The following is a 13,063-nucleotide window of genomic DNA, read 5'->3' on the forward strand; positions in this document are numbered from 1 at the left end:
AGTAGCATGGGTTCGAATCCCGGCGAGGGAAGAACCAAAAATTTGCGAAAGCAAATTTACAGATCTAACATTGTTGGGTTGATGTTTAGACGAGTTGTATATATATATATATATATATTTTTTTTTTTCCTTATCTGCATAGTATCGCCTATTTTAGACGATCCGGTACATAGTAAATTTGCTGGTTGGTCTTTTTCATAGACTTATATATATATATATATATATATATATATATATATATAATATGCATAGATAATCAACCTAACGATGTTAGAGTAGATCTGATTCTTTACTTCCTTCCCGACTGGGCCGGAACCTGTACTTTTTACTTCTCACTTCTACGGCAACACTTCTAGCATTGCGAAGACTCATTATCCCCTGATACATATATACCACCCCGTTTACACTTGTATAAATATTGATCTTTCTTGAAATCGATCTCAAAAAGACTGATCTTTCGTCTAATGTAAACGGGAAAGATCGATCTTCCATCGGACTTTAATAGCCCACCTCCAGAGGTGGTTTTAAAAAGATCGATCTTATTTGAATCGATCTTTCTTCAAGTTTAAACGCTTAGACGCTCGCGATCGAGCTTTTTTCAAGTAAATGTTATATTAAGATATGAAAATAAATCTGCGCATGTTCTGCGGCAAAATCACACGTGTTTAAAAACGATGGTGTGGATAAGAGCAGAAAATATTGATACCGCCGTTTTTATGGATCATTCTTCTGAATCGATAAATTCTATTTCTTTGCTTCAAATCATCATCGTCAAACGCATTGCCCTTTCATTTTTTTAAGTGATAGTCTTCTCAAATTTCTTTGTTTAATGACTTGTGACGTGCGAACCAAAGAGATAGATAATAACTGCATACGAAATTTAAATGATCCAACTATTTCTAACTCTGCTTTTGCAATGTCCGTGCGAGATGACACGTTATCATACTATCATATTTTTACGATTATTTGTTTACGAAATGTAAAGTAATGAGGTCAGATCGGTTCTTTTTATGTTGCAGTGTAAACGCACTAGATTAAAGTCATAAGAAACGAGTGACCGGTGAAAAATAATGTTCTTCCAATTCTTACACCAATGCATACACACATCATAAACTTAGTCTTCTGTGCACGAATTTATCATTTTTTTCGTGTAAATTTCGTACAATCGTCATTTTTTTTTTCAATCGGTCAGTGTTGTTATGAAAATATGGCAGGTAATTAAAGTTCGTGTTTTGAAGCCGAAGCTTCAGAAAAAAGTATATATACATAAGTTTTATAATGAAAACTATCCATTGAGTTATAAAAAAACATATGCATTATTTTTTTTCTTTTTTTTTTTAGGTTTCTTATGACTTTAAATAAGATCAAACCCGATCAATCTTGTTTTTGCAAATGTAAACGAAAACTGGTCTTTTTAAGATAGATTCAAATAAAGATCGGTTCAATTTCGTTCAAGTGTATACGGGGTCTTAATTTAAAGGCTTTACGTTAAAATTTTTAAAGATTTGCTCAAGTACAGTTTTCATGTGAACTCGAATTAAAGATCAAAGATTGTAGACGATCTAATGGCAAATACATAAAAATGGATGTATTATGGTTTAATGTATATTGGAATAACTAATTCAAACACATTTAAGAAAGGTTAGATAGTTCACCATACATTTATTTTTCAGTGAGCAATTGTTTTCAGCTTGAGGAAATGTACGAAGTTACAAAATTCAAAGAAATTGCGTACTTGCCAATTTTTAAGTAGGAGAGAATGCTGTCTTCATTTAAAATATGAAAAACAAAACACTTCATCACTTACGTGTGTTTGAAGCGGATTTCTTGATTAACCTTCATCCTGACCATGAAATGAAGTTCTATTGACAAAGCAACGATTTTTTAATAAACACAAATTTACCTTCATTGTGGAACGTTCTTACTCCAAAACATGGGATCCGAGGGTGTATAATCACCTGATTACATGAGGAGATATATGAGAAAACAAATCAGCCCTAAATTGAAAAGTTAAATCCATCTAAGTTTTCCTTTGCTTAGGGCGTTGGAACCTTAGTTTCTGAATCATTTCTTAATTTATCCGTGGACGATCGTTATAAGTCATGTCGGTACCATATCACTTGCTACTGAGCTGATTTCACCCTCAGAAACCCACAATCCACCAGCAGAGGTACCAAAACCGACTAGAAAAAATATAAACATAACAAAAACAAATTAGTTGGTGTCGCCGAAACGCTATTCCAGATTTTCCTCCACCAGGAACGCTCAAAACTTTAAAACTTAAAATATATTACAAATAGTTTTTTTTCATGAATACCATGAAAACATAATGCTTTAAAATGTTTAGAACATCTCATCAAAGAAAATCTTTGTGACTGCTATTTCAGGATTTTAATGCGTTAAAAGCTAAAAAAAAATTAAACAAACTAGAAGAATTGATATCCATAGATGTCTTTATAGGAGAAGTGTGTTTTTTAAACAACTGTCATACAAGTGGGAGATTAAGCTAGCTATAAAACCAGGTTTAACTCCACGTTATCTTCGGAAAATGCTTGTTTCTAGTCGGGAATTTGACAGTTGTTTTTTACTTGTCCCGTTTGTTGATAAAGTTGGATTTTGTCAATTTTGATTGGCTTCTCTTTTTCCAATTGCCCGAGAGTTCGATATTTTTGTAATACTTTTTTTTCATTTGAGAGATTGCAGTCAAATGACACACAAAAAATATAAGTTAATAAGATAACGGTACCAATTTTACTGAACCATAGGCGCATTTCGACATTTACTGTCCCTTCGAAGATGCTCGAGGCTAAAATGTTTGTAAATCCAAAACCTAATACAAACGTTGAAGAGCTGATCAAACAAAAAAGGACCTGATGTAAAGCCAATTTCGGACAAGAAATCAGAGCCTTGCATGAGGAAGATATATTCCTTAATTTGAAATGATTTCCAAACAAAATTTAAATATTAAATTCCAATCAACATAATATCGTTCTTGGCAATATACAATACGTGACTGCACACCAACGTCAGTAAACGAAACTTATCATTCATATATTCAATCGACTGCCGTATTAAAATAAATAAAATTATGTAGTCTGTGACAGATTTAGAAAGGGTTAAACAAGTCTTTATTTACGACTTAATATAAAATAAGGAGATGTGGTATGATTTCCAACGAGACAACTATCCAACAAAGTTCAAATAAAGTCAACATTATTTATATTAATATTTGAATTTAACCATAGAAACATAAATTGACATCGTCTTTGACCTTTGACCCCTATGAAAGTACAAAAAGACCACAAGGGATTAATTTGCTCTTTTATTAAATTGAAATAACAAATGAAATTTTCTGTAATATTTGACCAAAATTCTGACAACAAAAATGTATTAGACAAACTGTACATTGATTGCTATTATAAAAAGATGGTAAATATGTTTCCTTATTAAATTAAGGCGAGGGTAGTTTACCGATGTTAAACTCTCGTATATCTGTTCCAGACCATATGAGTGTTTGGACCGTACGCGTACGGTCCGGACCGTATACATATATTCGTACGGTCCGACCATACGCGTACTGTCGGACCATATGAATATACTCATATGGTCTAGGACGAACTATTATTTGGACTATATGGGTTAATTTTAGACAAATATTTATAAAAATCTGTTATCGAATTTTACAAATTAATATTATTACAATAAGATGACTAAAGTGAAATAGTGAACATTCAATCAATTGAAATTAAATTTTTATTTGATTGTCACTCTGAATTTCAGTGAAACACTCTCGCCCAGGGTGACACTTGCTGCCATGAGAAACGTCAGATTTTTTTCATCTACATGTTTTGTTCATGCATGTTCCTTTGCCAGCAAGAGAAAAGCTTGTTTGTTTTGCGGCAGCCGATGCAATGAAAATCCTTCTGTTTTCCAATGTGAAGTTTCAATTTTGTGTGTCAAAAGTTCTATTTCCTCCATATCATAATAAGAGTTTAATATGCCAAATTCATATGATAGTTTGTACAAACTTGCATCTTTACCAATGATAGCATCAACCCTGTAGTCCGTTTGACTTCTAAAAATCTTCAGAAAATAATTCTTAAAAATGCTTTTTCACGAATGAACATTCTATTTCTTCATGTATGTTAATGTATGATATATACGAACTCAGACTATGAATATCATAATTTTGAGCCAATAATAAAAAAAATTACCCATCAGGTCTCTATGTTATTTCTATTTTTTCTATATAAAATACTTCATGGAGTGAGTATGAATAGTGTAACAGCCTTCAATTCAAAACAAAAACATAAGACATGTGCTTTGAATGTTTGTTTCATTGTACCATGTGACTTAACTCATTTAAATATCAAAGGACACTATACATGTCATGAAAAATGACCATCATCTAAGTCTTTTATAACTGTTTTTATATGATTTTATAAATGAACTTGCATGTATCTTCAAAGGTGTTATTTGTGGGGAAAATGTTATAATCAAATGTTTTATTTTGTTTTTATTCCTTACCAAATCTTATTTTTTGTTACCTTAATTTGATTTTATATTTATATATAGAATGAAATTCAAAACAGTGTGGCTGTGGTCATTGATTGACACATTAAATTTATCCATTGACTGGGACAATTTAGGTGAACATTTGTATGTGACGACCACTGCTCACTATGTACTTTTTCAAGACACTTAAACTATGGGGTTACCAAAGGTTCTCAACACCTTAAAAAAGTAATTCGAAATATTAATCAGAAATAACACGATGTTTTGATTTATATCAATTATATAAATCAAAACATAAAGGTTATTCCTGATTAATTTTTCGAATTATTTTATAATTAAAGGCGTTAAGAAACCTTTGGTGACCCCACAGTTTAAATGTCTATCGTAGGTACGTCGTGAACAGTGGTCGTTACAGACAAACATTCACGTAAATTGTCCCAGTCAATGGATGAATTTAATGTGTCAATCAATGGCCACAGCCACACTGTTTTGAATTTCATTCTATCTTATAATAGAATACAAACAAGCAAGCTTTTCATGCTTAAAGCATGATGACAGTACTAACAAAATGGAGAGTCTCTATAAAGTTTTACCAATGAATATTTACAGAATACATTTAATATTTACTTTTTTCTTGAAAAAAATCCAGCTTATGACTTTAAAAATATGAAAATAAAATTAGATAAAATATAACAATAAAAAGACCTTTATTGATGAAAAGGGGGACTTTTTTAATATTTTTTTTTTTATTATGCATTATCTACCTTACTTATATGTAAAGAGAGAAATTAAAATGCCTCCAAAATTTCAAAAGAAAAAAAGGATATAATTCAATTATTTTCTTGCCAAGTAAATGCGGGGAGCTCATTCATGAAATAATAACACAAAAAGAACTGCCCACTGTTTGAAAGTAAGTGAAAGCTTTAGAAAAAAAATATGCTTGTCGACTCGTGATTTTTGTTTAAATCTAGATTCAAACGTAAACGAACCGATAGTTGACGAAATAAAAAATATGTTATCCCCGAATTCAGAACTGATTTGTCCGCGGTATTATATTCCAACATTAAAATTGCTTGACAGGATGTACTATTAGCAGGACAAGAAAAAAAACTTAATTTTGCGATGGTTGTTTATTGTCCGCCATCTTTGTTATTGAAATTGTAGAGGGCCCCCTTTTATCTTTTCAAAACTCTTATCATTTACCTAAGCCATATTTATATGCAATTTTAATTTTGATTATCTTATATGTACTGATAGACATCAAAATTTGATGCTTCATTAAAAATTTCTCATTTCTTTTCAAATGTTGCATAATGTAAACGGGAACCAGCACAACGATGTGTAAACTACAAAACGTAGTCAGTTTTGCGTTCAGGATTTGGTGTTACAGACTGCTGCATGTGCTTCGTTTTAGCTAAAGGTCCTTTAAACAATATTTTTATGAATACATAACATTAATTCGCTAAAGGACGGCACTATTTTACTCCTAAAGTCGTATATTTGTGTACACTATTAAGTACGAATTTTTCGCAGCATCTCGCACCGTATTTTTTTTCGATTTACAAGTACTTAATCAATTTTAGATAATGAAAAAAAAAAACTTTTTCGATGTTACTTTTTGTGATTTTATCATGTTTTAACACTCGTGAAGTGTTCTAGAATCTTTAATATGCACTACCACTGCAACTTTATGCTGAGAAACAGCCTTTTCCGTGAAAATACCGAACAATCGCACACGATTTGAAATTAACAGAGTTTTACATTACGTTTTCAATGGTTTTCAGTGACGAACAGCTTTTCTTTCTGAATTCACATTATAAATAATTTAAAGAACATATATACTTTTTTAATTATGATCTTAACAATGAAAGACAGTGAAACCGTATTCAAGATATTTTAACTCACTTATCAATTGGTCTTTGGTCTTCACTTCTCCCTGTTTGGCTGCAGGGAGAAGTCATTTATCCATATAATTCTGGAGGGTGGTGACCCTTTAACAAGGAATTTGTCTCTACGTTTCCCTAACGTGCATGAATACAATCATAAACCTTATGTTGTGTATATAGGTCATTCGCTCTTCTATATCTATTACATTCTATTAACATATAAAAAGCAAATTTCGAAATGATTAATACTTGTCTTACTTGTAAAAGGAGCACGTAGATCATTATGATTGCAGTTAATGAACATTTAGACTACTAACAACACGGTAAGCAGACTGTGTATTTTAGTTATGAGGAAAGGAACAATTGATAGTTGTTGGGGATGGATGATAGTGGCAGCCGCTGCATTAAATAGAATAGTAATATATGGGATATCACACTCAGCTGGTGTTGTTTATGTTGTCATTTTAGAAGTTTTTAACGCAGGGACTGGGATTACATCATGGATATCTTCCCTCATCACTGCCGTTATATTTTTTACTTGTAAGTATTTGTCCAATTACTCATTCATTTTACACATGCCTTAAACCTACTCGTCTAGATGTTCGACTGAATCTCATACTAAAGCTCTTTCTACCATTTTATTAAATCCAATATTTTGCCTTCGAAAATACTGTGAACAAGTTAACTGAATCAACGATGTCAATCAGTTATGGATTTTTTTAATGATCTACTACAAAAAATTAAAATGAGTCAAGACGATACATTAAATGCTGTAAACTTTATTCGATAACTTATTGATATATTAACAAAAACAACTGGTTCTAATCGTCAGTTTGAAAAAGGATAATATCTAAACTAAAAGGTTTGCTACACAAATAAATATTTTTCTTGATTATTACACATGCATATGAACTACTTAAAAATTTGGGTCTATGACATATGGGACGATTTCAGCTTTTCAAAAGTCAACTTTCCCTTTCCTAGCAGAAACATACCATATGCTCCATGATGTGGAGTTCACATATCTCAATTTCTCATTACATAGAAAATGCTCATACACAGTTATGAGGAAAACGAAGAGGCGGAAGAACCTAGCGGACTCTAAAATTTATTAGTCGAAAAGAATACTTCAGTTTTATCATGTACATTTTTGTATAGGCATTTTATAAAATTTACTGTTTGTAAAAGTATTAATTATTCTAAATAATAGGGATGTTCTGGTACCTAACAGAAAACCCTGACCGTTTTCGACACGGCTTTGTTGAACTTTTGGTCCTCGATGCTGTTAAACTTTGTACTTGTTTCGGCTTTCAAACTTTTGTGTCTGGGCGTCACTGGTGAGTCTTGTGTGGACAAAGTGCACTTCTGGCGTATTAAAATTTTTTAAACTTGTTGCCTTTTGTTAGCTATTATTCGTCTGTTTCTTTGTCAATTGTGTTCTCCTTTTTATTTATATTGTAGTCCTGTAATGTTGTGTTGTCATTAAATGTTATATTTAACATGGCCATAAAAAAGGGAGGTTTGGCATGCCACAAAACCAGGTTCAACCCACTATTTTTTCCTTTAAAATGTCCTGTACCAAGTCAGGAATATGGCCATTGTTATATTATAGTTAGTTTCTGAGTGTGTTACATTTTAACGTCGTGTTTCCGTTGTGTCGTTTGTTTTCTCTTATTTTTGAGTGTGAATTCACAATACTATAAGACGTGTCACGGTACTTATCAATCCCAAATTCATGTATTTGGTTTGGATGTTATATTTGTTATTCTTAGAATTTTGTCTAATGCTTAGTCCGTTTCTGTGTCTGTGTGTGTTTCATTTTAATGTTGTGTCGTTGTTTTCTTATATTTAATGCGTTTCCCTCAGTTTTAGTTTGTTACCCCGATTTTGTTTTTTGTCCATGGATTTATGAGTTTTGAACAGCGGTATACTTCTGTTGCCTTTATTTATAATTGCATGGCAAAAACGAAAGACGACGAAAAGACAAACAACAGTCTTCAAAACACTGAATGGAAAAATAAACTCTATATATCCGTTTAATGGCCGTATGTTAAAATGTAAGGACTATCAAAAGAATATATATATATGTGAAAATGGTATATATATTTGACCTGCTAGTCAAATGCGTTTTGTTAAAATATACTTTTTCACTTTTTGGTCTTTTGGAAAATGTTGTTTGTGCTGTATTAAGACCCCTCCACCAAGAAATTTGTTTTGCATGCGCACGTATAAAAATTGCGGTTTTAATCCAACGCAACCATAGGTTTGAACGTTGTTTTCAATCTAAGATTATTTATATTATTTCGTTTGGGCTTGTATTATATTTGCCTTCGGGTTTATATAATCCGTTCATCCTATTTCGACTCTTCAAACTTCAAAAGTCAATCCTAAATTGAAGAAATGATATGACCTTCCAAATACCGTTTCGATTTCTAACATTTCTGAAGAGATATTTATTGTCGAAATCCGGATACGGTGTACCAATTTTTGCACCTCATGTTTGCGGTATACCATCTTTTTCGTAAGTTTATTGTTTTCTGTTTGGAATTAAATTAATAATTAAGATCCATTTTATTACATCTGGTGAACCGTTTATTTGGTAATCACCATGGCAGTCAGCAGGGTTTAAGAACATCCGTTATTTGACTTGCTTGTCAAATGCGTTTTGTTAAAGTATACTTTTTAAACTTTTTTGTTTTTTTGGAAAATGTTGTTTGTGCTGTATTTATATCGGTTGTGTTTGCATTTTGTATAACGATGTATTCCAATGATATCACAAATAGGGATTATTTTATTTTTATCAACATATGTAGCTCTCTCCATTTGCATAAAAAAACACTTCCATTTTAGTGCAAATATTCTGTTCTGGGGATTTTAATGTAACACAATTATGGGGTCAAATGTCTACCCATTCGAAAATCGGAGAACTGATTTGTGTCAAGTCAAAGACTATTAATCCTAAAGAGTTTGTTCTTGATTCAAAAGATTTTCTATACCTTAGAAAGGAGACTTAACAAGGAAAATTGAATATTTTAGTGTACTAGATAAACAAAATAACCATATCAAATATGAACATAATATATATATATATAAACTAACTAACGACATTTTATCACGTCTTAGATTGTGGTTTACCATCTACGTCGTCTGGTCTGCTAAGTACCGAACGTGACCTATTCCCGAATATAACTGTTTTGCCGAAGGCGATTTAGCTGTATTTGGCAAAACTTATTAGAATTTCTGTTCCTCAATGCTTTTCAACTTTGTACTTTATTTGGCCATTTTAACATTTTTTGCATGAACCCCCTGAGGGGTTCATGCTTATATATTGGCGAGTTTTGGATGTGGCCCGAGACCACAATTAATTCCTCTATTAGTTCTTTATAATGTTTTGTCTCATTAAAAAAAATTGACCTATTCTTTTTGGCAGATCTTTTGTGTGTGTAATGTACAGTACAAGTCCAAAAATATGTCCAAGTTTCAGAAAAATTGCACGTATACAACTTACAAATTTAGCCAATACACATCCATACCCCTATGGACAAGTCAAGAGATGTTCCGAAAACTGTAAATATCACCTTTTTGCACCTGACCTAATCACTCTTTCCATATCAAAATCAGTTAAAATTAAACATCTAAAAATTTATTTCACCTCTCTTCTTTCATTTCCACCTTATAAAAGCTAAGAAATGTATGAGAAAAGGAAAGAAAAAAATTTAAGAAGAAATACACTTTAATTAAAGGGAACTATATTCGTGAACAACGAAAAGTGGGGTCATTAATTGTGGTCTTGGGCCATGTGTCTATGGGCCACTCGATATCTCTCGGCCGGAAGTCAGAATATTTCTCGGAACGTCTCGAAAGTTTTCTGTCATTTATACAGGTCTTAACAGGTTGTTATCTACGTCTTTGATATGGTCCCTTGATGGCCCTTGACGACGCAATTATATTTGTTTTAAAACGACCACTGTACACTGTGTGTATCTGGGTCAATTATAACGTGGTATTGTCTGTTGTCTCGATAACATGTAAACTAAATATGTTTGAAGATTTAACCACGGCAGAGACATTATATGTCTCTGACCACGGGATACTGTGTATTTCATCTTAGACTTACGGGAGAGAACATTCTGGTTAAAATATTTATATTAGATCGGAAAACAGAAAGATAATATTCTTATCAAAATTATTTAATTCAAGAGGAATCAAAGAAATATATACAAAATATATACTGTATTTATATTTCTGAAGAAACTAACAATGATTGAAATCAGAATATTTTCAGAGTTGCAATTAAGAAATAAGTATTTTAAAGGACAAGATAATACTCTGATTTGGTATTTTTAAATATTCATTTGTAAAGAAAACATAAAAATTAAATCTAAATAAATTCTTGCATCATACAAAAAAAAATGTTAATTATTTCATACCATTTTAGTATTTAGGTTTTATGAGTAATTATTATTTTTTTTTTTTGTATTGTAATATATCCATCAAACGGAAAGTAAGATAGATTTATTAAAATTAATATTTAAGTTTTAAACGGTCGTGAATAAAAAAATACTTGAGTGTTTTCAATTCATAAAGCATGATTTTAAACTCACAACAACCGTAAAAATAATTTACAATAATCACAACAAAATTTAATTACAACCGTAATGTTGATTATTTTATACTGTTTTAGTATGGATTTAGAAGCCTCTGCTTATATTTTGCATAGTAATATATTCACATAGTGGAATGTTAGAATTTAAAAATAGATTCATTCGATAAATGAAATGTCCATCCGTAAATACTTGACGTTCATGTTTATTAATATTATATTATATATTCAAAAAAAAAATTACTAACAGGAACGTTAGTTTATTATAAAATTTGAATTCAATTTTTGTTTTTTTGTTTTAATAGTTATAACATCTACATATTTGTACTATCATGGTACGGCTTTGAAAATTGTATTCATTGTATTGACCAACTATCCTACACGTCTTGATTCATTCACATTACAGATCACATTTCAAAAGCACACTATCGGTTTGCGTTCTCAAAAATTCCGGATAAAATGTCAATGAATCCGGAGTCAAACATTTTATGAAGGCCGTTTGACATTCGAATTCAACTATTAGCTACGATATGTGCTGACGCAAATGCGTATTCTTTTCCTGAGTATCAGTGAGATGCTTTCTATTTACTATTTCGTGCGCTAAAATACTACTTGCATGCAATACAATTAAATTCACTCGTGAAAGCTTATTTTCGTTTTTGTTATCTAAATGCAGGACACGACAGAAAGAGCTTTACATGAGACTTTCATCATTACTAACGGTATTCTGACCTCGAGTTGTTTTCTTTTGTTTCTTTTTTGAGTCACTGTCCTATTATAGACTTTGACCTTTTCGAAAAGCTAAGGATTGTCTACCCAAGGAATAGATTCCGTAACTTTGTAATTTTTTTAGCCTTTTAACTTTTTTCATTCGAGCGTCACTCATGCTTTTTTGTAGACTTAACTCGTGTCTGGCGTACATCATTTTAATTCTGGTATCTTTTTATATCTACATACCTTTTAATATAAGTTGGTTATTTTAAAAGTGTGTACAGGTATTCATAAACTTCTGAATTAAGAAAATTTTCGGCAAAACTAAGTTTCCCTGTAGAATGCTTGAATTGATTTAAGTAAAATCAAGAAATCCTTAAAATTTGAGATGTTTTATGAGACCAAAATAAGTCTCTTCACAAGAGGTCCCAATCAATTGCATGCCACAGGTTTCACCACATACAACATCTACAATGAGTAAAGACAGCTTCAAATACGAGTTAAGAATATAAAGGCATTCCTGTAGGAAACAAAATAAAAAGATATGATAGATAAAATAAATGCATCCAGAATTCCAGATTATAAAGCAAACTGAGTGCACAAAATTTATATTGCGATAGGTTTGTGTAATTTCCATAAGTCATCCGGTTAGTAGAAATTGGGATTTGCCAAAGGGTTATAATCGGAAAAAATATGTACATTTAAGGAATGACTGTAATATTTTTTCTGTCTATGAAGAAATAGCATAAAAGATTTGGTGCACACTGAATAACGCGCGTAGCGCGTTATTTAACAGTGTGCACCATATTTTTTTATGTTATTTCGAATAGACAGAAAAAATATTACAGTCATTTCTTATAATTTAATTCTAAATTCCATTTGAAACCGTAGAAAACCATGAAAAAACGTTGATGACGTCACGGTCACATGACTAAATTATGTCTATGGACTCATAACAAAATAACGTCAGCCAATCAGAAGACGCGTTACATCCAAAATTTAATTATTACCAAGTAATAAATATGCTAGTCGAGCTTTAAAATAACTATTCAAATAGAAGCTGTAAATATATACTTTCAACTGGCTTCTATTCACAGTCAATTATTTCAATTCAAAAGCAAACACAATTTCAGCAACAATCTTTTGGTGACCCGGCAGTCAGCAGTCTTAGGTTCATGTATTGCTTGATTTTAAAGAAAGCAACTTGTTTATCCGACTGATGATTCTTTTGTAGACGAAACGCGCTTCTGGCGCAAATGCAAAGTTTCAATCCTGGTATCTATGATTAGTTTATTTATTCGCATTGCTTTACGACGAGTCTCGGTATTAATATATCCAACATTCATGT

The sequence above is a fragment of the Mytilus galloprovincialis genome, chromosome 3 (assembly GCF_965363235.1).
Source record: "Mytilus galloprovincialis chromosome 3, xbMytGall1.hap1.1, whole genome shotgun sequence".
NCBI classification, from domain to species: Eukaryota; Metazoa; Mollusca; class Bivalvia; order Mytilida; family Mytilidae; genus Mytilus; species Mytilus galloprovincialis.